Source organism: Marmota monax, unplaced genomic scaffold (assembly GCF_021218885.2).
Source record: "Marmota monax isolate L192 unplaced genomic scaffold, Marmota_monax_Labrador192_F-V1.1 WCK01_AAM20220418_F8-fsc00022, whole genome shotgun sequence".
NCBI lineage: Eukaryota > Metazoa > Chordata > Mammalia > Rodentia > Sciuridae > Marmota > Marmota monax.
Genome location: NW_026695215.1, coordinates 5,015,576 through 5,043,435, shown reverse-complemented (window position 1 = coordinate 5,043,435; position 27,860 = coordinate 5,015,576). Strand labels below are relative to the sequence as shown.

Genomic DNA, 27,860 nt, shown 5'->3' with positions numbered 1-27,860 from the left:
GGCCACAGCCAAATTCAAGGGAAGATGGAAAAGGGAAAGGTATTTTTTAAGCTGAGCATATTGTGCCCAGAGGAAAAATCAGGTTTTGTTATAGGGAGGAACACGAGTAGGGCAGGAAGTATTGGTGATCTGTCTCTTTCCTTTCTAAGAATCTGTGGTTAATAACAGTACCTGTGGTATTCTGAACACTACAGAAGAAAGTCTAAGCCAGGCATTGTGGCACACACCTGTACTCCCAGCAGTTTGGGAGACAAAGGCAGGAAGATCACAAGTTCAAGGCCAGCTGCAGCAACTTAGTGAGGCCTTAAGCAATTTAGGGAGACCCTGCCTCACATAAAAATTTAAAAGAGCTGTGGGCTGGGGATGTGGCTCAAGCGGTAGCACGCTTGCCTGGCATGCGTGCAGCCCAGGTTCGATCCTCAGCACCACATACAAACAAAGATGTTGTGTCTGCTGAGAACGAATATATATATATATATATATATATATATATATATATATATATATATATATATATATATATAAAGAATTCTCTCTCACTCTTTCTTAAAAAAAATAAATAAATAAAAGAGTTGCGGCAGGCAGTGGCTTGGTGGTTAAGCACCTCTGTGTTTAATCCCTGGTACCAAAAAAAAAGTCTATTTATATATTATCATATTTAATTTTAAAAAGGCAATAAAATGCCACAGGAAGAGAGTCAATAGACACTTAAGATTCTGAACAAGGTGGGGAGAAAATGGGCTCAAAGCCTGATTCATTGTCAGCTGGAGTCATCTCAGCTGACCTACAAAGGTAGATGAAGAAAAACCTAAGAAGACATTTAAAAAACTTGTGCTTTCAGGTAGTGACATCTTTGTGTGAATTATATATAGAATCAAATTTTATTGTGCTTTTTTTATGATGTGATTTTTTAATAGATGTTTGGTGTGCTTCAAGAGTATGATGATTAAATTCTTAAGTCTGATGTTTTAGATAAAAAATTATTTAAATTCTCAGAAAGATGATATTGTAAGATTTATGGGTCTTGTTACTTGTTTGAAGTGTTTCAGAGAATAAGCTTAGGCACATTCATAATTATGATTTGAAATGTCTAAAGGAATCTGATTAATTATGTAGGAGGTATTGGCTGTTTAAAAAGTTCCCATTCATTACATTTATGAGTGAACCCAGCCTTACTCAATGAATGCTAAGAATGTTAAACAACGAGCACAGGTGTTCTATTTGATTTATGAAAATATATGATCTAACAAATATTATGTTTGATGCCTTCACATCATTTTTAACATAAAAACTTTATGATGTATTAATTAAAAAATTATACACACACACACACACACAAACAATAAGAATTCAGTTAAGACAGATGCAGTGGCACAGCCTATAATCCCAGCAGTTTGGGAGGCTGAGGCAGGAGGTCACAAGTTCAAAGCCAGCCTCAGCAATTTGGCAAGGCACTAAGCAACTCATGGAGACCCTGTCTCTAAATAAAATACAAAAAAGGGATGGGGATATGGCTTGGTGGTTAAATGCCTCTGGGTTCAATCCCTGGTATTAAAAAGAATTTAGTTAAAAACTCGGAAAGGTGAGGTTGGGGTTGGAGCTCAACAGTAGCACACTTGCCTAAACCATGTGAGGCACTGGTTCAATCCTCAGCACCACATAAAAAAAACAATAAAATATTGTGTCCATTAAAAAAAAAGAAAACTCAAAAAGTACAGAGTCTGGGTTGGGGATGTGGCTCAAGCAGTAGCGCGCTTGCCTGGCATGCGTGCGGCCCGGGTTCAATCCTCAGCACCACATACAAACAAAGATGTTGTGTCCGCTGAAAACTAAAAATAAATATTAAAATTCTCTCTCTCTCTCTCTCTCTTTAAAAAAAAAAAAGTACAGAGTCTATGAAAAGTAAATTCCAATTTTCCTCCCACTTCACACCTCTGCAGAGGCCACCACAGTAAAATAATTTCTTATATGCCTTCCCAGAAATATTCCACATACGTGGTAAGACATTTGTTGTTTTTTTTTAATATTTTTATTTTTTAGTTTTGGATGGACACAATATCTTCATTTTATTTTTATGTGGTGCTGAGGATTGAACCTAGTACCTCACACATGCCAGGTGAGCATGCTACCACTTGAGCCACATCCTGAGCCCCAAGTTGTAAGACATTTGTAGCTGCGGGTTCACACTCCTTCCTCTTCAAGTGTGCACTGCGTGCTGTCGGGTTATTTGAATTTTCTTACCCTGAATATATATTATTTTTAAAAAACAAATACCTGCCCTGTTCATGCATTGGGCAGGAAAGCGTCTTTCCCAGTCTGTCCTTGGGTCAGGAGGTGCCAGCTGCTCATGGAGATTCTCTGGGCACACCTGGAAATGCATCACAGCCCCACTTGTCGATGAGGCCAACTCAGAACGAGTAGTGTCTGAGAGCCCTCACTGCTCAGCCGTGGAGGCCTGCGTAATGTGACCCACTTCAGGATCTCAGGTCTTTTTGAGGTGCTCTGTTGTGTAATAATAACCTTCCGCAGTCTGGCTGGGCACAAAAATCACGAGCCACTCAAGCAGGAACAAACTTTATTTTTTGAAACTGCCGCCAGTTCTGTACACCCCGGGAAGATCCCCGATCCACACACTCGGCCTTCTCCCGGAACCACCAGAGAGAGTTCCTCCCCTGGAACTCCCTCCTACTGTACTTCCCCAACCAATGGGAACTCTCCAGGCCGAGGTGAACAGCAGGAGTCCACTATCCATATGAATGCAAATCTAAACATAATCACATCATCTCAATGGCTAGCTGGCGTCACCTTTAAACCAAAAATGCCATGCATCATATACTTGGCTCTTAGCAATAACCAAAGGGAGTGACGCCCTGGAACCAGAAATCTCTGTTGAAATCAGTGGGAGAGCAGGGCGCAGTGGAGATGCCTGGCATCCCAGCAGCTTGGGAGGCTGAGGCAGGAGGATGGCAAGTTCCAGGCCAGCCTGGGCAACTTAGAGAATTTGTCTCACAATAAAGAATCTAGGGCTGGGGATATAGCTTAGTTGGCAGAGTGCTTGCTTCACATGCACAAGGCCCTGAGTTCCATTCCCAGCACCAGAAAAAAATAAATCATAATAAAGAATCAAAAGCTATAAGAATCAAAAGGTATGTGGATGCAGCTCAGTGGTAGAGCACCCTGGGTTCAATCCCCAGTACTGCATGCTAAAAAATAAAATCAGTGGGAGAATTCAGGGTCATCAAGAAATGCCGCAGTCTGGCTGGGCACAAATAACTAAGCCGCTACAAAGCCTTGTAGATTCAAACAGCAACTCTTTATTCCCCAACTCTCACCGGCACTGTACACACCACACGGGACCACACTCCCTCCACCGGGCTCCGTCCAATCTCCCCGAACCCTGGCGAGAACTCACGGGAACTCCAAAGTAGCAGGCCCCCGAGGCAGCAAGAGCCGCCCCGTTGCGTTGCCCGACAGTAAAGGTCAAATATACAATACAATCAATCCAGTATCACAGCAATTATATATAGCTTAACTCAAATCATCATCTCAATGGTTCCTGGCATCACCTTACAACCATTCTCTCTGGCAAATGCCAGGGATCATTCTGACTGGGCTGTGGCTCTCAACAAAGAAAGTTTGGGGAAATGGTGGTCATAAGAGAATGTTGTGGCGCTGGGGATATAGCTCAGTTGGTAAAGTGCTTGCCTTGCATGCACAAAGCCCTGGGTTCAATCTCCAGCAACACACACACACACACACACACACATACACACACACAGAGTATGTTGTAGGGATTTCCAGTTGCCTGATGCTAGCAATAAGAGGTGAGCCAGTGTTTCCCACGTTGAGGTGTTAGCATCCCACTTTCATCAATTTCTCTATATTCAGGACCACTTCCACTATTATTTACTTATTGTTTTCTCTCAATAAACTTATTGAAATTAAATATATTGAGCTATTGTCCATCAAGCAGCCCGAGACTACTTTCAGAGAACAAGTTAGATCGTGTGCCCTCTGCTCAGCCCCTAGTAGTTCCTCATCCACTTAGAATCAAAGTCCTCCATTAAGGTGCTGGAATCACCTGGCATGGTGGCACATGCATGTAATCCCAGTGGCTCAGGAGGCTGAGGTGGTGGGATCAAAGTTCAAAGCCAGCCTTGGCAATAGCCAGGCGCTAAGCAATGCAGTGAGATCCTGTCTCTAAATAAAATACAAAATAGGGCTGGGGATATGGCTCAGTGGTCGAGTGCCCCTGAGTTCAACCCCCAGTACCCACCCTGCAAAAAAATGTGCTAGGATCTGAGTCCTCTGGGTGCCTGGCCTCCCTCCCATGCTGCAGGCTACCTGGTGTAGCTCCCTCCTTGCTGGCCTCTTGGCCTCCCCTCCAGCATGCTTTACCCATTACCACCACAAGGGCTTTGCATTTCTAGAGGCTCCAGCTATGCCTGGAATTTTATTATTGTTGTTTTTGTTTTGTGATTCTGTGAATGGAAATAGGACCTCACCCGGGCTAGGCAAGTGCTCTACCCCTGAGCCACATTCCCATCTCCACTTCTTACTGTTTTAATACATTCAGATCTCCACTCCAGTGTGGTCTATCTGGCCAACCAACTGAAAAGGCATTTGGGTTGGTTATCATTACCTACCCCTCACCCACTTCCTTCTCAGCACTCATCACCACTCAATATATTATACAATTATTAATTTATTTAATTATTATCTGTCTTCCTGCCTAGAATAGGAGATCTGGGGTCAACTTCTTTAATCCATTACTACATCCTCAGAACTTAGACTAGTGCCTGGTACACAGGAACCACTAACAGGTCATTGTGGAATGGATGGACAGCTCCCTGGAACAGACTTGCCTGCAGATCATGAGCCCTGCTGTTTAATAAGACTTCACAAATAAATGGGATGAGTGGATTAGCCAATAGAAGTTATAGAAAAAGCTGACTAGCCTTTTTAGAATAAAGTAGTGAGGGGCTGGGGTTGTGGCTTAGTGGTAGAGCGCTTGCCTAGCCCGGGCGAGGCCCTGGGTTCAATCCTCAGCATTGTAAAGGTCAGGCGAACGTCGGAGGAAAAGACCACCAAGAGACTGTCTCATGCAACAGCAAAGGGTTTATTGGGGGTCCAGCATGCTGGGGCTCCAAGCCTACCTCGAAGAGGTAAAGAGCAAAGAGCCCCGAGAACAGCTTGAGCAGAGCTTATATACATTCTTTGAAAAGGGCAGGGACTTCACATACAGCATAACAAATCACCTCACGCCGCGGGAAAATCAAACAACAACTCTAAAACATGATTAGCACATTCACTGGCGGGAACAAGTTAGGTAGGGGTGATTGGTCAGTACAGAAGGGATATTCGTTTGAACTGATTGGTTTAAGCCAAGAGGGGTGTACGTGCTGAACTACATGGTTTCCCAACAGGTTATCAACTACCATAAACTACTGGGAGGGTTATCTGGCATCCCAGGTATTTCCCTGTCTCATGCTGATTGGTGGCTGCTGGGGGCTGCTATGGATCCCCACCTAGCCTGACTGAGTCAGGGACACCTGGCGCAGCAGATCTCTCCTGTAAATAAACAACTTAGCAGGGTGGGAATGTGCCTAGGAGTGCTCTGTGGGTTTTTCCAAGGACAAAGGCCATGTCCCTTCCTTGGACAGCTTTGTTCTGAGATAGAGGCTGGTTTTTCAGCATCACATAAAAATAAATATCTGAATTAAAGATATTGTATCTAACTACAACTAAAAAATAAATATTAAAAAAATCAAAGTAGTGAATATAGACACTCAACATCATTATATGACTAATTAAATGCATGCAAAGCACTTAAAAAACCCTCAAAATATAAATAAATTTTCTTGTGATTTCTCATTGGGAAAGAAATTTCTAATCTAAAAACAATGGAAAATAAATAAAAAGATGAATACAGGAGCTGGGGCGCTAGCTCAGTGGCAGAACCCTTTGCCTAGCATATGTGAAGCACTAGGTTCGAATCCTTAGTGCCGCTTAAAAATAAACAAAGAAAGGGCATTCTGTCTATCCACAACATTTAAGGCTGGGGATGTGGCTCAGTGGTTAAGCACCCCTGGGTTCAATCCCCAGTACCAAAATAATAATAACAAAGTTATTTTTTTAAATGAATACATTTGATTTTATAAATGCTTCTAAGTTTCTTAAGCTCTTATTGTATTAGGTATTGCTTAGTTGTTTTTCATTCTCAGAGAAACAAAAATTAAACTTATAACAAATTAGTATTAGCTAAAAAAAAATTGAAAAACCCCAAAACCTAAGCCAAAGACAGCAATACCAATACCTCTACATCCTGGCAGATACAGAATAGCAGAGTCATTTTAGAAAATAGTTTCGCAGAAGTTAAATGCACATTTATTACACAACCCAGATGTGTGAGTTGGCTTCCTGTCACTGTAACAGATAACAAACAGTCAACAGTCGACTTAGGAGACTTTCATTTCAGCTCCTGGTTTTGGAGGTTCCAGTGAAAAACCAGCTTCTACCTCAGAGCAAAGCCTATCCAAGGAAGGGACATGAACTTTGTCCTTGGAAAGTGCTGAGAGCCATAGCCAGTCGGAATGACACATGGCATTTTTGCCAGAATGAGAGGTGACACCAGCAAGCCATTGAGATGGTTATGTTAAACTGTGTATTCAATTGTATATTAGATCCCTGCTGTCCGCCTCAGGCGCCAGCTACTTTGGAGTTCTCGCGGGGATTCCTGAGTAGTTCCTGTTGGTTGGGAAAGTGCCGGAGGAGGGATTTCCGGTTGGTGTGTGGTGTGTGTGTGTGGGGGGGGGGCGGAGAAGGCCACGTGCGTGGTGTTCGGAAATAAAGTTTGTGCCTGCTTGAGTGGCTCGTGATTTGTGCCCAGCCAGACTGCAGCAGGAAAGACCCACAGAGCACTCCTAGGCACATTCCCACCCTGCTAAGTTGTTAATCTACAAATAACAGGAGAGATCTGCTGCACCAGGTGTCCCTGACTCAGTCAGGCTAGGTGGGGATCCATAGCAACCCCCTAGCCTCCGCCAATCAGCATGAGACAGGGAAATACCTGGGATGCCAGATGACCCTCCCAGTGGTTTATGGTGGATGATAAAACGTGTTGGGAAACCATGTAATTCAGCATGAACACCCCTCTTGGCTTAAACCAATCAGTTCAAATGAATCCCCCTCTTGTAGTAACCAATCACCCCTACCCAACTTGTTCCTGCCAGTGAATGTGCTAATCATGTTTTAGAGTTGTTATTTGATTTTTCCCTTGGTGTGTGATGATTTGCTAAGAGATGCTATGATGTATGTGGGGGTCCCTGCCTTCTCCAAAGAATGTATAAAACTGCTGCAAACCCTGGGCTTGGGGCCTCTCAGCGTCACCAGTTGCTGTGTGTGTGTGTGGAGGACCGAGCTAGCTCGCAATAAACACCTCTTTGCTGCTTACATCGATCTTGGGTCTCTGGTGGTTTTTTGGGGGTCCCGAATTCAAGCATAACACCAGTCCCTGGTGGACTGGCCCATTGCATCTAGACCTGTGGTGGGGCTACACACCCTGTGGGCACATGTGTTGGGCAAAGCTCATCTTGTGGCCAGGAGGCAAAAGAGAGTAAGGAAGAAGGACTTCTACAGGTCCCAAAGGCCTGCCACCAAGACCTTAGTAAGATCCCCCCAAGGCCAACCCTCTGCCTCCAATAGTGCTTCCCTAGACCAAGTCTATGACTCAGGGCTTTGGGGACTTTCAAGAGCTAGAATGTATGGCACAATAATCCCAAAGCTGTTTTTTTTTTAATATTTAATTTTTAGTTGTAGTTGGACACAATAACTTTATTTTGTTTATTTATATTTATGTGGTGCTGAGGATCCAACCCAGGGCCTCGCAAGTGCTAGGCAAGTGCTCTACCATTCAGCCACAACCCCAGCCCCCAATGCTGGGTATTAACCTAAGAGAAATGGAAATTCATTTCACACACTTGTGTCAACATTTATAGTGGCTGTATTTCTTATTATTATATGGGGTTATTATATATATATTATATGGGGTTATTATAGTAGCTGTATTCATTATATATTATATGAGGATAGAACCCAAGAGCACTTTACCACGAAGCCACATCCCCAGGCCTTCTTATTTTTTATTTTGAAACAGGGTCTTGCTAAGTTGCTTAGGGTCTCACTAAATTGCTGAGACTGGTCTAGAACTTGCCATCCTCCTATCTCAGCCTCCTGTGTCCCTGGAATTATAGGTGTGTGCCACTGTGCTCAGCGGCTGTATTCATTATATACAGAAACTTGAAATAACTCAAATGTCCTTCAAAGGGTGTAAGAATAAACAAAACGTGGGATTCCACACAATATAATGCAACTCAGCCTTGAAACAAGGTCAAAGCACTCATGTGCACAACAGATGCCTGACTCTCAAATGCTTCATCTGGCTCAAAGAGGCCAGACCTGCGGTGCAACCCTGTAACCCAGTGGCTTGGGAAGCTTAGGTGGGAGGATCAGGAGTTCAAAGCCAGCCTCAGCAAAAGAGAGGCACTAGGCAACTCAGTGAGACCCTCTCTCTAAATAAAACACCACAGCTGGGAATGTGACTGACTCAGTGGTGAAATACACCTGAGTTCAGTCCCTGTACAAAAAAAAGAAAAGCTATACTCTGCAGGGCTCTTGTTTTGTGACATCCTAGCAGAAGTGGAACCCTAGGGACAGAGGAGTGGTCCAGGAAGCTGGAGGTGGGAAAAGGATTGACTGTAAGAGGATTTGGTAAAGTGCTGTGGAGGTGAGGGAATATTCAGAGTATTCGTATTTTGATTGTGATGTGGGTTACCTGAGGATGTGCATCTGGGAAAATTCACAGCGTTTTAAGAATGGATTATGGTATGTGAAAATACCACAACAAACAAGACTTCTTAAAAATAATAAAATTAAGGGTTGTGGCTCAGTGGTAGAGCGCTTGCCCAGCATGTGTGTCACCAGGTTCAATCTTCTGCACCACATAAAAATAAATAAATAAAATCCAGGTATTGTGTTCATCTACAACTAAAAAAAAATAAAAGAGTTTTAAAAAAGAATGAAAGTAAAAAACTAAGCCAACTGCAAAAGTGGCTAAAGACAAGTATGGCGAATCATTCATGTTGTTAATACATAAAGGGTGCATGAAAGCCGATAAGATAAACACTAGTTGCTAAGCAGCAAAGGAAAAGAATGCTCATTCAAAGCGGAAGCAGAGGACAAACAGCTAATAGAAATTAAAGCACATGGACACAAATTTCCCCCATCATTAGCACCTTTGCTCTCTCCCCCTTGCCTTTTTAAAAAAGAGAATGCTGGGTGGGCACTGCGCATACACGGGCTCAGGAGACTTCAGTGAGAGTATAACTCGGTGCAGACGTCCCCAGGAGCATTGGCGAGTCTACATCAAGAGATTAGACGTCCCATTTATTGTCCCAGTTATTTTTTTCTCCAGGAATCCATTCTAAGTAAATAGACCAAGCTGCAAGAATGCAGCTGTTTTCTATATGAATACTGCACAAATGAGTTCCAGTAGTGACCAGTTTGGAGCAATCTAAGTGTCTTCATTACAGTGCTGGTCAGAAAAGTTATGGTTGATTCATTTATTTGGAAATAAAACATAATACCATTAATGTCTGGAATATGTTAGCGGTTTCATTATAAATTGAAATACGGTGTTAATACTTCTGTAGTTTTAAGTTCAAAACTTTGGGATATGAGATTGAATCAGACTCTGAAACCTCACTGTCCACTATGGTGGGCACTGCCCACATGTGGCCGCTGGGCAGTCCTCATAGAGAGCCGAACTAGACAATACGCACCAGACTTTGAAGATTTCAAGGAAAAACAAATGAAAATGTGTTGTTAATTTTATTTTGATTGACGCGCACTGGGCATCCGCGCTCAGGGGCGCGCCCTCGGGAGCCACCGCCGACCGAGCGACCAAGCGGGACTGAAATTCCTTGGCCTGGCTCCCCCTCCCTCCGCCGCGGGCACCGATTTCCCTGTCCCGCCCACTCAGCCTGGACCACAGCCGGAGGCACCGGGCAAGAACCCCCAGCGGTGGCGCCGGAGGCTATGGGGCGGGGCGGGGCGCACGGCAGGTGTCCCTTCGCTGCAGGGGGCTCACCCAAGACCCTTCGCACCGCCACCCCTGGGACGCGGGCTGGCACAGGTGTGGAACTCGCAGGGCACAGAGTCCGGGCAGTTGAGACCTACAGTGCGCCCTGTTCCCGCTGCCATCCTGAGTCTCCTTGGCAGCAGCAGTAGCAGCGGCCGAGGGTGAAAAGTGGGGATGGGAAGCTGGGGACCCCGCGGGTTTTCCCCAGGGATCCTTTGGCCCCTCTGTGCACCCCCAGCACACACCGTAGTGGATTGCAGAGAGACTCTGCACCCCTCCCCTTCTTTCTCTACTGACTCTGCACTTTTCTCTTTGCTCACTACCAACTGTGATCAATATCAAGCACTGCATACTTAGGTTTCATTCGCTTTTCCTGTTTTGGTGTTGGTTTTTTGTTTTGTTTTTGTATTTGAAAACAAGGATCACACTTTCCCCCTCCTCATTCATTTTCTTAATCCCTATTCTAAACAACCTACAACCGGACAAATCCGAATGGGTTTCAAGGATTGGGCCATGTTTTACTGACACCCAAACCCTGATATTAGGCTTCTCATTTCCCCCCAAAGCCTTTATTATAGTAGCTAAGCTAAATGTGTTTTCCACAAAGTTCAAGTACTTCCTCCTCTCCTTCCTCTTCTTCCTTTCTCCCATCAGTCCCCAAACATCATTGTCCAAACATGACTGGATGGCAGCTTTTGTTTCTTGACCCTGTAATATCACAGTCTGCTAATATTGCCAGAAGGTGCAGTTTTAGGGTTGAGGTTGTGATTTTAGCTATTCAATCCCATTGGCAGGAAGGAAAATGGACTTGTTTCTGTTGTACTAGAGTTTTAAGAAAAAGTGCCCATTGTTTATTTCAAAATTGGGGATCCAATCAGAAGAAACAAGGATCAAATAGACTTTCTGCTCAGCTTAAGAAAAGAAAAGAATCTCCAGTTGATCAGTTTGATTTCAAGATGTATATTGCCCTTCTCTTCAAGGAAAAGAAGAAAAATTGGTACTTGGTGAAGTGTCTGAGGTTATACCAATCATGACAAATAATTATGAAGAAAATATCTTGAGCTGGGCATGCTGGCTCTTGCCTAGCCTCCCAGCAACTGGGGAGGCTGGGGCAGGAGCATCGGGCCAGCCTGAGCAACTTAGTGAAGACCTATCTCAAATAATAAAAAGGGCTGGGAATGTACCATGTAGCTCAGTGGTAAAATGCCCCTCAGTTAAACCTCCAGTACAAAAAAAGAAAAGAAAAGAAAAGAAAAATACCCTGAAAGGTATGCAAGATGTGCAAGATTCCAGCTATTTCTTGGAAAGTTCCCTAGAGCATTTACTAAATAATGTGTTCCTAACAGTCTAGAAGAAGGGATGCAATTGGCTGAACTCAGGAGATGGAGACAGAGACAATTGTCTATCTCTTTAGTGGAAGGAGTCTGACAACCCTTTTAGTGTGGTCCAGGCCAAATTCTAGTTTGTCACAGTGAGAATGAGAAATGCTTTCTGCATAAACTGAGCTGCAAGGGCAAGACTGGAACTGTTGTCAAGGATCCCAACCCTCCAAGTGTCCCTTCACTTTGTAGGCATTCTTGCCTCATATTTTACTAGGGTTAAGGTTGTGATTTTAGCTATTCAATCCCATTGGCAGGAAGGAAAATGGATTTGTTTCTGTTGTTCTTCAGTTTTAAGAAAAAGTGCACATTGTTTATTTCAAAATCAGGGATTCTTGGTACTCATAAACACAAGTATTTCCCCCCCAGATCTCTTTCCCTGAATTGTTGTTCTAAGAGTACTCTGCTGAGTGCAGATGCATTTATACTCTGAAGCAGATCTGGAGTCTGATGAAGCCAAAAGCAGCTATAACACTGAGGAACACTCTCGCAGCTGCAGAAACCGCAATAGGTAGAGGACTTTTGGGGTTTTATTGTTTTTTGGTGTTTAGGAAGATAGATTTTAATTACAGAAAATTCCAAACAATTGGACAAAAACTATCGGTTTCTTCACCATCCTAAAGAAAAAGTTATGGGGATGGAGTTGTGGCTCAGCGGTAGAGCGTTCGCCTAGCACATGCAAGGCCCCTGGGTTCAATCCTCAGCACCATATATAAATAAATAAAATAAAGGTATTGTGTCCAACTACAACTAAAAAAATAAATAAATATTTTTTAAAAAGTTATGATGAATTTTGGAATAGGAAAAAAAATTTTTAAGGTTGGGAACTTATATTGTCAAAATGACCAGGGTGTTGAAGTTCTAAAACCAGAACTCATTTTGTGCAAGAAATATATACTACTGTATAGTTTTGTTGTTTTTTCCTTTTAAATGAAGAAAAGCTTGGCTTGACAGTTGCGTACTATTCTTAGAGTAAATCTTAATGATCCTGCTCATTTGCAGTAAAGCTAGCGCTTACAGTTTCCAATTGTATTTAGTTTCTGGCTGGAATTTGAAAAAAATCAAAACCTAAATAAAGTGGGTGAAAGTTCCCTGGCCATTCAGGTGAATATGCAAAGCTTGACATGTAACTTCATTTCCCCAAGTTACTGGGTAGAAGTTGCTGGACATCTTAAAGGATTATTTTATAGTCTGAGGCTAAACAATAAATTCAGAAGAAAAATAAATAAATAAAGTTGTGTATAGGTGGCCCCTTAAGTTTCCATCAGGAAAGGGTGCTCTAAAATCTGGTCTCCGTGTAGCCTTTGAACCTCCCCTGTTGTTTATATTGGAATAAACAACATAGAAGCTTCCTTTATCCCCAAGATGGTAAAATGCTGCTCAGCTTGCACTCCCCCACAGCTCTTTCTACCTTTGTCTGCCCCAATTCACGTTGAAGTGCTGCTCAGCATTAGGCCCAACTAAAATGCTTTCCTGTCAGTGGAACTCTGCATTAACCAGGAGTCCTATCATACCATACCCAGTGGAAACCACAGGAGGCATCTCAACTAAGTAGGTGTTTCTCATTCCCATGTACCCAGAGATGGAGGTTGTGAATTAGAGCAGCAGCTCTAGAACTGGGGATTGAAACTAGAATCACTTATTGACTGAGCCACATCCTCAGCCCTTTTCAAAATTTTTATTAATTTTTTAAAATTTTGAGGCAGGGGGCTGGGGATGTGGGTCAAGCAGTAACACGCTCGCCTGGCATGCATGTGGCCTGGGTTCGATCCTCAGCACCACATACAGACAAAGATGTTGTGTCTGCCGAAAACTGAAAAATAAATATTAAAATTCTCTTTCTTTAAAAAAAAAAATTTTTTTTTTGAGGCAGGGTCTCACCAGAATACTGAGGTTGGTCTTGAACTTGTGATCCTCCTGCCTCAGCCTCCCGGGTCACAGGGATTACAGTTTTGCACCACCATGCCTGGCCTCTTGTTGTTTCTGCCTTTCTGCTGCACTGTGTGGGGCTTTTCTATTCCTGGCCACATTGTAGTCAGGAAATGGCTGCTTTACCTCCAGCTATAAATCTGCATTCTCAAGGAGCAAAGGAACATAACAAGGAGGAAAAGAAATTGCTATAACAGGAAAGCAAATTTTTGCAGAAATCTTTAGCACATTTTCACTTATATCTCATTGGCCAGTTCTGTGTCAAATGTTATCCCAGTTTGCAACAGAGAGATTAAAATGCAGTTCATCTGGTTTTTGCTGTTGTATTGTCATGTTGTCTGTTGCTCTGCTTTGGCCTTGGTTTTCTGCTAGACACATTGCTGCAGGGATGTATTAGTGAGGAAAAGGAGATTCTGGTAATGCTTGTCTCCACAACTTCTTCTTCTTCTTCTTCTTTTTTTTTTTTTTTTTTTTTTTGGTACCAGGGATTGAACTCAGGGTTACTTGACCACTGAGCTACATCCCCAGCCCTATTTTGTATTTTATTTAGAGACAGGGTCTCACTGAGTTGCTTAGCGCCTCACCCTTGCTGAGGCTGACTTTGAACCTGTGATCCTCCTGTCCCAGCTTCCAGGATGCTGGGATTACAGGCATACTCCACTGCACAGGTTCCCCAACTCCTTTGATTTTCTTTTTCAATATTTGTGTCTCTGAGCCAGGCGTGGTGGTACCTGCCTGTAATATCAGGGACTCAGAAGGCTAAGGCAGGGGGATTGCAAATTCAAGGCCAGCCTCAGCAATTTAGTGAGACTCTAAACAATTTAGGGAGACCCTGTCTCAGAATAAAACATAAAAGGACTGGGAATGTAGGGCAGTGGAAAAGACCCCCCAGATCAGGGGCTGAGGCTGTAGCTCAGTGGTAAACTGTTTGTCTCGAATGTGTGAGGCATTGGGTTCAATCCTCAGCACCAATATAAAAATAAATAAAAATACTGTGTGTTCATCTACAACAAAATAAACATAAAAAAGACACCCCCTAAGTCTCCAGCACCCCCACCACCACCAAAAAAAATTTTTCCCTGAATGGTGCTGGATACACACTGAAAATCGTTACTATTTTGAATCTTCTCTCTCTAGCCTCCAAAGGGACTTTGCTTCTCCTGTCAACACAGTTTTTCTTCTGGCAGAGAACACAACAGTTCATTATATTTGGGGCTCTCTTAATTGCCATCACATTCCAGACCTACCTTTGGGGCCTTTTCATTCATAGCACACAATGCCTAGGATCTAAGAGTTTTGCGGGGCCTGAATTTTTTACACACTCTACCCCCACACACCCCCACAACACAATATATACTGGCTTCGAAATGCAGACATGCACGGTGATACCAGAAAACATTAAGTATTTAGTTCTTTGAATACAAAATATACATTTGATACACAGATTGCTACGTTTAGGTTCACAAAAATGTTTGGTAAGTGCTGTTAAGTGCCCTCCCCACATCCTTTCCAGCCTTGTCCTTTAAGTCTGTGGCAGTGCCTGTAATTTTAAGTTAATAAACTGGGAATGGACAGGTCTGAACCATCTTGGTAAGTGAGGGATGCACAGAAGTCGCCCAGCCCTCTATTCTCTCTGCCCCTTCTAAATGCAGATGGGGAAGGCTTTGGCCCTCTTTGCTACTGGCAGCCATCTATCTCATAACCATGAAGACACCCAGGCTTGGGTCAAAGCCCTCACTGTGGTGCACAGAGCAAAGAAACAAAAGTGATATGGGCTCTGAGAACATGGGAATCCATCAAATCTACAGCCCCAACCCTGTGCTTCCTCTGAAGGCCCAGATAACATGTCTGTGAGACTCTGTAATGCAAGCTTGATAAAAGGAGCCATATATTTAAGCTTTAAGATTACAGAGTCAAGGCTGGGGTGTAGCTCAGGGGTGGACAGCTTGCCTAGCATGACAAGCTCTGGGTTCAATCCCCAGAGCTATCAACAAAAAAAGTAGACAATGTATACATACATCAAAACACCTATTGTACCCAATCAAACACACACATGGAACCTCAGTCAGAGGGGAAAAATAGACCTGTGCTTATCCCCTAGTCTGATCCTCCATTTTATTTGAAGGAAACGGAAGCTGGTGGATTGTGGAGAGAGACTTGCTGACGGCTTCCCTAACAAACACCCACTTCAGGGCTGCAGCCCTGAAGGCTGACAGTCCAAGGTGTTGGCAGGCTTGGTTTCTTCTGAGGCCTCTGCCCTGCCTTGCAAAGCTGGCCTTACTAGGCCCTCACATGGCCTTTTCTCTGTGCACAAGACTCCTGGAGTCTCTGTGTGTCCAAATCTCCTTTTCTTGTAAGGACGTCCATCATATTGCATCAGGGCCCCCCTGGGCCTCATTTAAACTTAAATTACTCCTCAAGTCTGTAAACCTGTTCCCATCCTGAGGTGATAGGGGCTTGGACTTCAGCTTGAACTCTCTGGGAGAGGATTCCACCTACAAGTCACACTGTGCTTTCTTACCATACCAGAGCTGGGATTAGGACCCATGCCTCCCTCCAGCTGTGCCTTCTCACCACAAGGAAAGGCCACTGAATTTCTGTGTAATGTCAGCATGGCTGAAAATGAAAACCTTCAGCAACAATGAAGGCAGCACTTACAAGGGGGCCCCGATGGTGTTTATTTGCAGCAAAGCCTGAAGGACCAGGAAAGCTCCACAGAGCCAGACTGAGCCTGTAGAGAGAGAAGGCATTTATCTACAAAGGAGTCAATGAAATACATCTATGCTGTTTGATAGAACAGGATTAGTTGGATAAGTCACAGTATGTGTGTTCACTTGTAATGCTATGCAGGCTTAAAAATTATGATGTGTGGGGGGGCTGACGTTGTGGCTCAGTGATAGCATGCTCACCTAGCAAGCGCAAGGCCCTGGGTTTGATCCTCAGCACCACATACAAACAAATAAGGGTGTTGTGTCCAACTACAACTAAAAAATAAATAAATAAATAAATATTAAAAAAAAATTCTTAAGGGGGCTGGGGATGTGGCTCAAGCGGTAGCGCGCTCGCCTGGCATGCGTGCGGCCCAGGTTCGATCCTTAGCACCACATACAAACAAAGATGTTGTGTCCGCCGAAAACTAAAAAAAAAAATAAATATTAAAAAAAAAATTCTCTCTCTCTTTCTCTCTCTCACTCTTTAAAAAAAATTCTTAAAAAAATTATGATGTGGGCTGGGGATTTAGCTCTGTTGGTAGAGTACTTGTGTTGCATGCGTAAGGCCCTGGGTTTGATCCCCAGCACCCCCCCCAAAAAATTATGATGTAAGTATATATTTGCTTCATGTGAAAAGATAAATATGAGAAAATTAGGAAAAGAAAAGTCACTCCAACAAGCTGTATAGCCACATGCCAAAGAAGGAAGCCCGGCCCCTACCTTATACTATATACCAAATAAACCCACAATGGATTAAAGATCTGAATGTAAAACCTAAAAGTATAAAATTCCCAGAAGGCTGGGGATGTGGCTCAGTGGTTGAGTGTCCCAGAGTTCAATTCCCAGTACCAAAAATAAATAAATAATTAAAATTCCCAGAAGAAAATGTAAGGGAGAAGCTTCAGAACACTGGATTTGGCAATGATGTCAGAGATGTAACACCAGGAACCCAGGCAAAAGAAGCAAATAGACAAATAGGACTCTAACACAATGAAAATTTCTGCAAAGAAAATAATTATAGTAAAAAAAAAAACAATGAGGGGCTGGCTGGGCTTGTGGCTCAGTACTCAGTAGCAGAACACTCGCCTAGCACGTGCAAGGTACTGGGTTTGATCCTTAGCACCACATAAAAATAAATAAATAACATAAAGGTATTGTGTCCAACTACAACTGAAAAAAAAATATTTAAAAAAAAATTAGGGGCTGGGGATCTAGCTCAGTTTGTAGAGTGTCTGTCTGTCTTGCATGCACAAGGCCCTTGGTTCAATCCCCAGCACCCCCCCCCCAAAAAAAAACCCCTAAAACAAACAAACAAAAAAAAACCAACAAAAAAACACCTATGAAATGGGAAAAAGCATAAACGCATTTATAAATTATAATCGGATGCAGGATTTATTTGTATCGGGCATATATAAGAAACTTCTACAATTCCAGAGCAACAACAAACAATCCAATGATAACCGGATTTTAAAATCAGGCAAAGGACTTGCATAAACAACTCCCCAAAGAAGCTATAGGAATGGTCAACAGAGGTAAGGAGTCAGATGTCACTAATCAGGAGAGAAATGCAGATTCAAACCACAGTGAGGAAATGACTTCACACCCATTAGGATGGCCTGGGTCACTAGAGGAGAAAACTGAAGTGCTGGTGAGAATACTGAGAAATTGACACACGGTTGGTGGGAATGTAAAGTCCTGCAGCTATTATGGAAAACAGTGGGAGTCCCTAAAACAATTGAAATCAGAATGAGCCCCTTCTGTATATACATTCGAAAGAATTCAAAGCAGGGTTTCAAAGAGAGATTTGCATACCCAGTTTATCATTATGTTATTCCTAGTAGCCAAGACATAGAAGCAACCCAAACATCCTCTGACTGATTAAGGGTTAAAAAAAAAAAGTGGTGTTTGGGAGGGGAGCGGAAGGGGAGGTGCTGGGCCCTGAATGAGAACAGGATAGATCGCATGCTTTTATGTCAAAATGGATTCTACTGTTATTTATAACTAAAAAGAGCTAATATATTTTTTTAAATGAAAAAGTGACATTTAGAGCAATATTATGCTGCCTTATAAAAAGAAATCTTGCCATATGCGACAAAATGGATAAGCCTAAGGACATTATCTAAGAGAGATAAGGCAGTTCACATCCTACAAATCCTGCCTGATTATATTCATATGAAGTACTGAAAGTAGTCAAAATCATAGAAATCGAAAGTTGAAAGGGAATTGCCAAGGGCTGGGGGAGAAAAAATCAGGGTTTAGTAGATGCAGAGATTATTTTGTAAGATGAAAGCATTCTAAAAATTTATCGCACAACAATATAAATGTAACTAACACTACTGAACTAGACATTTCGAAATGGTTAAGTTGATAAATGTAATGCTATACTTTCCACCTTTTTGTTTTTTATTTTGGTACCAGGGATTGAACCCAGGGGAGCTTAATCACTGAGCCACATCCCCAGCCCATTTAAAAAAAAAATTGATTTTGAGAATAGAGACTGGCTAAGTTGCTTAGGGCCTCACTAAATTGCTGAGACTGGCCTCAAACTTGCCATCCTCCTGTCCTCCTGCCTCAGCTTCCCATGCTGCTGGATTATAGGTGTGTGCCACCGTACCCAGTTAATAAAATTTCTTAAAAGTAAATGTATTACATAATTATGGTATGTTCTAGATTAAAAATATATACATAGAGCTGGACATGGTGGCGCACACCTGGAATCCCAGCAGCTCGGGAGGCTGAGGCAAGAGATTGCAAGTTCAAAGCCAGCCTCAGCAAAAGTGAGGTACTAAGCACTCAGTGAGACTCTGTCTCTAAATAAAATACAAAATAGAGCTGGGGATGTGTCTTAGTGGTTAAGTGCTGCTGGGTTCAACTCCTACTACCAAAAGAAAAAAGAAAAAGAAAAAATATATATACATAGATATGTATATATGCAATTATTGGCAGAGTACACATAAAGCTATTAAAGCTAAATATTTGCATTATGAAAAGTATTTTTCCTCTTTTTCATAAAACTGGAAAGTTTATGTATTGAAGAGTGAGAAGGGTCTCCATATCTAGGGCTTCAAGGTGGCCCAGGGAGCAGGAAGTGATCTGGGGGTAGCAGACCTGGCCGAGGCCTGGGCTGCCTCCCGCCCAACCAGTCAGTCTCTGGCCCGGAGCTGTGGCACTGCAGCTTTTTCTCGGGGGCTGGCACCCTGCCAGGGCCCTCCTCCAGCCCTGTGTAGGGAAAGTTCTTTTATTTTGTACTTTCTTCCAGTGCTCTGGGGAACAAAGCCTGTCCTCCTGTGGTTGTTTTGGAAGCTGAGGCCCAGGGTGGCGCAGAACCTGCTGTGGAGCTCCAGCAGAGGGGCCTGCAGCCAAGTCAGGGCCCACAGCACAGCCCCACCTCCCTGGCAAAGTGTCTCCTCCCAGGAACAAGCCATTTGTGTTGTCTGGGAATGTCTCTTTTCCTAGCAGGGTCCCACCCTGAGCATGCACCCTGGCCTCTGCTAATGGCCTTATAATCATGGCATAACTGACATGCCCAGTGTCCTGAGGATTTTACCCACACCGTCCTTTCTGGGAGAAGGATTAACAGGCAGGGTGTGGTCTGACCCAGTCATTCAGAGAAGGGCCTTGCACTTGGCTTGCAGTCTGGAGCTTTCCGGAATTGTCTAATGACCATTTTCCGCTAACTTTTGTCCCCTGCTATTTTCCTTGTGTAGCCCCTAGGGTGAAAATGGAGTAATTACATTCCCAGTGTGGTCAAGGAAAGGGATGGGAGTGGATCTGAGCTTTCATCAGCCCTCCCGGCCCCTCTCCCATTCCAGAGCCCCGGTCCCACACTTCCCAGAACTTACCATAAGACAGAAGTGGCAGGCACCGGAGGATGGGAGGCCCATTAGGGATGAGTGGACTGGAGACTGGACAAGAGAAACTGGCTGCCTTCGAATACGCAGGAGCTCTTGAAGGGAAATATGTGGCTCTTCCCCCTTGGACCTTGAGAAACAAGTGATAAAATAACAGTAAGGCAAATGGAGCTCACCCTGCAGCACTAAGACGGTTAATGCTAATTGCAGATTCTGGGAAGGGCGATTTTCAGTGACTTTTAGAGTTGCCCTTCTTGCTTACAAAGGAGTGAGCTACACAGAGGCAGCGAAGCTAAGGAAGTAAATGCTTGTGTGGGAAAAGTCCAAGTTCAAGTTCTCATGTGCTTTCAGTTTTTAGTCTCTTGCTTATGCTCAAGATTTACCAGTAGTAGAATCTCCTTCCCATAATTAGGCAAAGTCACACTTTACCTCTATTAGGGATTATTAGGGATTACAGCGTACATGTCAGATCAGTAGTATAGGAACTAAGTACAGATTTACTCTGTAGCAATTTTGTAATTTTTTTTTTTTGTACTCAGGGGCACTTGACCACTGAGCCACATCCCCAGCCCTATTTTATATTTTATTTAGAGACAGGGTCTCACTGAGTTGCTTAGTGCCTCCCTGTGGCTGAGGCTGGCGTTGAACTTGGAATCTTCTGCCTCAGCACCTGAGCTGCTAGAATTACAGGGGTGCACCATTGCTCCTGGTAATTCTGTAGCAATTTTGCTTTCATTTCATTGTTTTACAGTATGATGAACAGTAAAGGTTGCTTAAAACACAATTATGCAAATGAAGCTGTAGCTGTATGACTGGAAATCCTTTGTAGGAAAATAAATCTATAGTCATCTATGGAATAGTTATTTCTTTTTTTTGGTGGGGGGGGAGGGTGTACCGGGGATTGTACTCAGGGGCACTCAATCACTGAGCCACATCCCCAGCCCTATTTTGAATTTTATTTAGAGACAGGGTCTCACTGAGTTGCTTAGCACCTTGCTATTGCTGAGGCTGACTTCGAACCCACGATTTTCCTGTCTCAGCCTCCTGAGCTGCTGGGATTACAGGTGTGTGCCACTGTGCCCGGTTTGGAATAGTTATTTCATCTCCAGACTTCTACCTGGCTAGGAATGTCACAATGAAGATGATATAAGCAAAGCAAATTGGCTGAGTGACAGCTCTGCCCATTCTGTCTGATCACCTCCTACTCACTCCACCTTGGAAGGAGCCCTGACTGGTAGGAGATGGCAGAATGAGACTGGTCAAGGACTAACAGCAGTTCATCAGTCACACAGCTCCCAGTCCTAGGGAAGGCCCTGCTCACCATGTGGTGTCAGGGACAGGATAGGCAAATATGAACTGTGGGAAGCAGGCCTCACTGCAAGTGGTGGCCACGTGGCCCCTGGCTCCCAGAGGAGGATGGCATCACCTGGCAAGGAGGTAAAACCTGCCAGGTGGACAACCAGGGGGAGTACCCCTGTAATGCTAACAGGGGATTTGTATGGACAGGAAGCCTTTCCAACCCAGAGGGGCACATCTGGCCAGAGCAGGGGAACTTGGTGAGGCTTTGGGGGCTCCATGAAGCTCAGAGATGTTGAGGCCGCCCAGGACAGTTTAGGCATAACACTACAGAGAGCAAAAGAAGGGGGAGCCACAGGTTAGGTGTCAGTATGGGTGAGTCCCAGAACCACACAACCAGATGCAGAATGGGACGAAAGCCACATTAAAAAACCACAACCCTGGAGACACGAATCTCTTCAGGTTGTGGACCTAAGTTCCTGAGGAACACGCTTTTTACCAAGAAGCACATGATGGACCTGAAGAACATGTAGGGCAACAGCATCAAGGCCCGAGTGTGTGCGTCAAGGTCTGGGAAAGCTGGGGAGGTAGCCCCAGATCCCGCAGGGCGTGAGCCTGACCGCCTGCAGCAAGCTCACACTTTGCCCTGGGTCTCAGGCTCTGCCAGTCAAGGGCCAAGGCCCAAGTCTAGCCCAGGCCAGGCCCAGGCTGCAGCTCCATCTTCAGCACTGATTCTCAGAGGTGCCCAGAGTCCCTGAGACCCCGTTAGCCAGCTTTCCATCACTGTGACAAGTACCTGACACAACCAATCCCTGAAAATGGATTGCTTGGCTAGGACTTGAAGGGTGGGTTAGATGCACGGTTGAGGGAGCCAAGTTCAGGGTGGGGGGACAAGCTCTTCAGGAGGGGAACAGGGGAATGGTTACTTATGTTTAAAGGCTATTTAATTCATTATTTAATGTAAATGAATTAAGGGCCTGCAGGGGCAGAGGCCGTCAAGGACACAGGTTAAAAGCTCTAAGGACAGTGTGGGTGGGTCTTGCTTGTTGGGCTGTCAGGTCTCAGTTGGTGGTGGAGGTGGGCAGCAGCATCCCAGGAAGGCACCTGGCCAGGGTGTATCATTCACTGAGGGCCTTAAATGTGGACTAAATCCCCAAGGAGATAAACCACCCAAAGTGACACCTATGGCATAAAAATATGTTCAATTTATAATTTTAATTGTGATAAACACCTAAAATATGTCACAATTTTAAATACCTTTTTCAGCATGTATTTTTTTTTAACGTATCAGGACCTTTAAAAAAAGGAAGTAGCCAGTGGCCTTGGACTTCCTTGACTCCTAGGGGCCCTGCTAGCCACTGCTTGGGTCCCATCCTGCAGTCTGGTTGCTCTCCAGGCTCTGGCTGAGCCCTGGGCTCCCTCCTGGTTCGTGCTGAGCGCTCCTTCCCTGCACTGCTGGGCACGTGGGCTTGTTATGTCCTATGGACTTGATGCTCAGGGCTCTTTGGTACTTAATGCTCCAGCCAACTGAGCGACCCAGCGTGTACCCAGCCACGGAGAGAAAAATGAGCCTGTAATTGCGAAAGGGAGCAGTGTGTTCTCTCCAGGACAGGGTGGTCATTTTCGGGCTGTCCAGCACAAGTGTGTACCTCTGAAGATATTGATCAGGGACCTGCTTCACCTCTCGCACTTGGCAAGCGAAGCACAAAGATGCCACCAACATGTCCTGAGGCCTGTTCCAGCTCTGCATCCCAAGTGGCCTCTGAGAGCAGAGAAAAGGGCGCGCTGGTGCTCCAGGAAATTCATCACGTCTTAATTTTCCTCCCTAATGAATTACTGTTTGCTGTGCACCATTTATTTGTGATACACCAAGAAGTCTATCTTGTAAAATAAAAAGGAAATAAACCTCACTGGGTCAACAGCAATAAAAACAAACAAAAAAAACCTTTTTTTTTTTTAATAGAGAAGACGAACGTCTAAGTTTTTCTTGGATACAATTATCTCAACTGACAGCAATGAAGTACAAAAGCTGCAATATAAAATTCTTGACATTCTCATGGCAAAAAATGAATGTGTTCCAGGATAAATGGCTGTACAGAGGCGCCCAGAGAGTTCCAGCACAACCCAATTCATAGTTTGGTTTTCCGGGGGAAGATGTACATAAACATCACTAGCTGTTCTGAGAACTGTTTGCAGAGTGTGAAGGAAACTGTGACCCCTTCTTTGATGACCCCATGGATGGTGAGTCTCAGAGCAGGATATCAGAAATCTTTAAGTGTGTACTAGATCAGTTAAGAGAAAACCATGCTGACCCTAGAAGCGATTATGAGTTTAGTGGACACCTTGGTAGGAAAGTGGAAATCTCCGGAGCCTGTTAATGACTCACTAAAGCATACCGTGTCCTGGAACAGGGAATCACTGTGCTGTACCTTCCTGCAGCAGGTGTGATGTGTCAGATGTGTTCTTCCAGACCGGAGATTATTTAGGAAATGAGTATGTAAGAATCATAAGACGAGACAAGTCACCGTTACATCCTGAAGAAATTCTGACCACATCTTTAGACTGTGGTTGTCTTTGGGTCCCCAAGTGGCTTTTGAACCATAAATCGTGCTTACAATCTACCAAGTAGCTCTAACATGAAGGCTTAGGATGCAAACCTTAGACACAGCATAAAAACGTGAGACTAGCACATCTGGACATTGAAGTAGCATGGGACTCGTTTACCGTAATTTTGGCTCTGAGTAAATTAGAGCTACTGCTTTGCTCCCTCTTATGACTGGGATCTGGTATGTTCCCCAAAGGCTCACATGTTGGCAGTTTGGTCCCCAGTGCAGCAGTGTTCAGAGGTTGGGCTTTTGGGAAGTGACAGGATCATGAGGGCCCTGACCTCATCAATGGATTAATAATTTGATGGCATCATTGGGAGCTGCTGGGAATTGTAGGAGGTGGGACCTAGTTGAAGCAGGGGTGCTTGGGGGTGTGCCCTGGGAACTACATTTTGTCCCTGCCCCCCTCCCTGCTCTCTCTGCTTCCTGGCTGCAATGAACCCAGCAGCTTTCCCCCATCGCCCTCTTCAGCCATGTTGCTCTGCCTCACCTCAAGCCAAAGCAACGGAGTCAGTCAACCACGGACAGAAGTCTCGGAAACCATGAGCCAAAATAAATCTTTCCTCCTCCAAGTTGTTTTTTCTTAGATATGTTGTCCCCGTGATAAAAACCTGACTCATACATGCCCTGTTGGCTGGATGGACGTTTGAACAGAGAGATTCTTGTACCTCAACGCATTCCACTCAGGACTAGAAAATACTGTAGTTTTCCATCTTTTCTCTTGCTCATGAAAATGTATCCTGTGGAAGCTAATGCAGCTATTTACAAGAGGAATTAGGTAAAAATAAAACACTCGAAACTTTGTTTTGTTTTAAATCATCTATTTTGTACAACTCTGCTTTACACTCAAACTTCCTTGTCACCTAACCTGGAGGGAAGCCACGATTTTCCAGATATACATCAGGGCCGGACTAGGGTGAAGAGAATAGGGCATTCCCACAGGGCACATGATTTAAGGGGATGTCCCAAATTTGGTAGTTCAGATTAGTAATATTTTATGTGTTAAAAAAACAATTTGGCATACCCACACTTGTGGGCCAGTTGCCTGTATTTGAAGATGAGTTTTTACTAGAACCAGGCCCAGAATTAGGCTGAGTGGAGCCAGGCAGGGTCATGCAGATGCAGGGCAGAATCTGTTTTTATTTAAATTTTTATAGCTTATTCATCATGGATTCTGTTGCATTCATTTTGTTTTTAAAAAGCTATCCCACATATCTAAATTGCCCTCCAACCTTCCTCCCCCAATTAAATTAGGCTAAAAATTAAATTAGACTGCAATTAAATTAGAATTTAAAATTAAAAATCTAAAAAATTAAGAATCTTGATCTGCTAAAACCCATTGGCTTTAAATCTAAATATCCTGATTTATTTAATGGTCTGTTAGTGACTCCTTTAGTGTATCTAAAGAAGCTTATGAGACTGTATTTGAAGAAGCTCACATCAGAAAAGATGATACAACATTTTTCCTTTTATTTTTAAATTTTTAAAAATATTTTTTAGTTGTTGATGGACCTTTACTTTATTTATTTGTATGCGGTGCTGAGAATCGAACCCAGTGCCTCACGCATGCTAGACAAGCTTCTACCACTGAGCCCCAGCCCCAGCCCTGATACAGCATTTTTCGATGTGTACACATGTGAAGTGCATAAATAGATATACTTTAAATACTTTTCAATCAAAACTTTTGTTGAATAAATGGAAACATTTCAAAATCAAGTATAAAAATAAAGGACCTGAAGCTATGATTTAGACACATTAAAATCATCTGTTCAGTTCTTTTTAAAAAGTGTTAATCTGTAAGTCAGCAATATTTAATGTTAATATGGAAAATTGTTTCGATTTTTGACAGTATGCAAATCTCCAGGGAACTGGCCATGTGATTCCCTGCATGTTAGTAAGGTCACCTTGGCCCCCAGTGACCACCTGGTCCTCTGTAAGCAAATGCTATGGAGAAGAGAGGGAAATTGCGATGACTGGATGATTCAGGTGGGGCGAGCAGGGCCAAAGTCAGGAAGCCCTGGTCAGGGGCCTGGTGGAGAAGCCTGGGTAGAAGGGCTGCCTAAACAGGCAGGGCCCAGCGTGGCAGGCGGAGCAGGAATGCCACCTTCTCCTTGCCCAGCCCACCCGCGCTTCCTGGCAGGCCTCTGGCAAGTAGAGCTTGCACTCACTGGGCGGAGAGAAACGGAGGTTTTCCGCAGAGGAGGTGCATTGAAGGTTCCCATCTCTCCTCTTTCTGCCCCAGCTCGAACTCCCTCAGGCCGGAACACGCCCACCCAGCTCTGCACACCTCCACCCATTAGCCCTTCCCCCCAGGCCTCCAGGCTTACAGAACCGCGTCCAAACCTCCAGCGTGGCGCGGGGGTCCACGGTGAGCGGGCCTCTTCCTGAGGCCGAGAGCCCTAGGGTCCTGCGGTACGCCCAGCTCGATAGTCTTCTATGTGCGTTTTCTTTCACCTTGTTTTTTATTGACCGTAACATTGTATCGTGCAGGGATCACGAGCTTGTGGCTTCCTGATAGCCACACACACACCTACTGTGTGCAGCCTCGCCTGGATCCTACATGCAGAGTTCTCTCCCAGGTTTCCCTGTGCCTCTCAGGGTCTGCCCACTCGCCTCCCCTCTCCAGGTTCTGCTGTTCTTACACTAGGTGAGCTGCAAGCAGCACGGATCACCTTACACCTGCCTTCTTGCCACAGAGCTCCGGAGGTTCCCAGTGCAAAGAGTTCATTCCTTTCTTCTTGCTGCACAGGCCAATGGGCAAGTCACCCCTCCCCCCATTTGTTTGTTTTCTTGCTGTTGCTTCAAATTTTTCTTGGGGTACTTAGCCTTGTAGAGGGTTAAATCAAAACCTGAAAGGTAGTTTTCTGACGCCTCAGGGGCACTCACTTCTTCTGCTCTGAGTCTGACCTTCAGCCTCAGGAGGACCTCAGCAGCTTGGACTGTGAGATGGGGAAGAGGGACCCAGAGCCACGGTGTCCTCAGGACTCAGATAAAAAAAATCAGCACCCATGTGTTTATTTATAGTGAGAAATAAGACCATCGTATTAGGGGAATGTCTTTCAGATACTTTTAAAAAGATTCTATAATATTTATGTGACCTTTTTTCCAAGGAACTATGAATACATTTAAATAATGAATTGCCACCACACCCCCCTTGTGAATAGACCGTTGGAATTTTCAAATGAAGATTGTGGGATGAAGCAAAGAGCAAAGGGTACCCAAGGCAAACCTGTAAGGAATAAGACATTGGCTTTAACCTGGATGCTTGCTTCCCCCCAGGAAGGCAAACAGGAGGTAGGTTACCAAATGGTTAAGCTACAGGTTCTGGGGCCAGAGCATCTGGGTTCAAATGTAGGCTCTGCCACCTGCTTTGTGACCTCGGGCAAGTTATAGTGCCTCTCTATGCCTCAGCTGTGCCATCTAAGAACAGGACAATAATTGCAGTAAAATGAGCTGACAGGCACGGTGACTTGAACAATGCTAATGTGTAGCTAGCACTTAAGAAGTAGCAGCTGTTAGTATAGTCTTGAGCTCCATAAATTGTCACTATTCTCATTTTCAGAAAATGAGATCAAGTTAGACATTACTAATTACTGGGGCCCCAGCTCGGAGTCATGAAAATGAAACCATTACAAACTCCAGAGAGAGGGCATTTGTAGAGGAGAGTTGGCCTTGGTGATGCACAAAGCCAAGTACAGGAGATCAGGAAAGGAAGACCAAATAGCCAAATGTCTTAGTATGTTTTAAATAAATGTATTATTAGAGACACTGGCTTGTTTATCTGTTTTTCTTCTTGGAATTCATCCTAGGGAAACGGGGCAGGAGGCGGTATTGAAGTTACTGAGGCCTCTTCTGGGGTGTTGCTAGGAGAGTTAGGAATCCAGGCTGCTGATTAAAATGAATTCTACATATTGTGCATAAATTAGGTCCTAATGAGGCGAGAAACTGCG

The 27,860-nt window shown here is 44.1% G+C and overlaps 1 long non-coding RNA gene across 1 annotated transcript; it reads right to left on the bottom strand.

Moving 5' to 3' along the window:
* Positions 1-13,518: 13,518 nt before the first annotated feature.
* Positions 13,519-20,303, bottom strand: LOC124084581 (uncharacterized). The gene is made up of 3 exons (XR_006849142.2): positions 20,000-20,303; positions 16,105-16,177; positions 13,519-13,593 (listed from the first exon to the last, which is right to left on the bottom strand). It is a non-coding gene; the product is annotated as an uncharacterized LOC124084581 (long non-coding RNA).
* Between the last annotated feature and the right edge of the window lie 7,557 nt (positions 20,304-27,860).